The sequence below is a fragment of the Dipodomys ordii genome, unplaced genomic scaffold, assembly GCF_000151885.1.
Source record: "Dipodomys ordii isolate 6190 unplaced genomic scaffold, Dord_2.0 Scaffold10, whole genome shotgun sequence".
In the NCBI taxonomy this organism is placed as follows: Eukaryota; Metazoa; Chordata; class Mammalia; order Rodentia; family Heteromyidae; genus Dipodomys; species Dipodomys ordii.
Genome location: NW_012267226.1, coordinates 4,905,506 through 4,906,624, shown reverse-complemented (window position 1 = coordinate 4,906,624; position 1,119 = coordinate 4,905,506). Strand labels below are relative to the sequence as shown.

The following is a 1,119-nucleotide window of genomic DNA, read 5'->3' as shown; positions in this document are numbered from 1 at the left end:
TTCTTCTTCTTCTTCTTCTTCTTCTTCTTCTTCTTCTTCTTCTTCTTCTTCTTCTTCTTCTTCTTCTTCTTCTTCTTCTTCTTCTTCTTCCTGGGACTTGAAATCAGGGAGGATATGGACACTTTCCCTGAGCTTTTTTCTTTTTCTTTTCTTTTTTTCTCCTCTTTCAAGGCAAGTGTTCTACCACATAAACACGTGAAGCTAGTCTGGGGTCACTCAAATTGATTGTATAGATGGGAGCCCCTGAAAATATATTTTCCAAGGGCATCACATCTTTGAATGATGGCAACCAGATACTGACATATCCTATATGATCATGCTGGGTTGGAGATGGAGGCAGGGAAAGCAAGTGCCAATACATAAGTAGTTTGAGGATATGGCAGGGTGAGAAGAGAGGGATCCATACAAAGTGACTTGAGCATTCAAAGTACCAAAACACCTGAATCCCAATTCCTACCCCCAAGCTCTCCTCAGCTAACATGCCATCTTCCTGCTTCACATCTGGGACACAGTTATACTTCTGGCATTTTGGTAGCTTATTGGAGATAAAGGATCTCATGGACTTTCCTTTCTTAGACTGGCTTGAACTGCCTGAGAGACCCTTAGATCTCAGCCTGAATGAGTAGTTAGGACTACAGGCATGAGCCTTGGGCACCCAGCACCACTGTATACTTAATTAATCTTCAATTTGTTTTAAAAGGATATTTTTTATTGTGAAAATACCATACAGAGGGATTACAATTACATGGGCAAGGTAATGAGTACATTGCAAGCATTGTTGCCTCCTCCTTTGTTTCCCCTTCCCATCTCCCACCCCCTATCCCCCCCTTCCCCCGCCAAAGTTGTAAAGTTCGTCCCCCTGTATCCCTATTTAAATTTGTTTTTTCCCTTCCCGTCCACAAATTATACCAACATCAAATACAATGAAAGCAGGGGTTATACCATGGGGGAGGGATATACAAAGCAACAAAGAAGGTTTATTTTTTAATGTTTAAGTAGAAAAAATTTGAAACTTTTTCTTTCCCTTTCCCTCCTTCCCTCCCTCCCTCCCTCTGTTCCTCCCTCCCTTCTTCCCTCCCTCCTTCCTTCCTTTCTTCCTCCCTCCCTCCCTCCCTCCCT

General features: G+C 42.6%; 1 protein-coding gene across 4 annotated transcripts in view; it reads left to right on the top strand.

Annotated features, from left to right (window-relative positions):
• The window catches only part of Opcml (opioid binding protein/cell adhesion molecule-like), a 1,175,213-nt gene that overhangs the window by 1,154,104 nt on the left and 19,990 nt on the right, over positions 1–1,119 (top strand). The window lies entirely within an intron of this gene.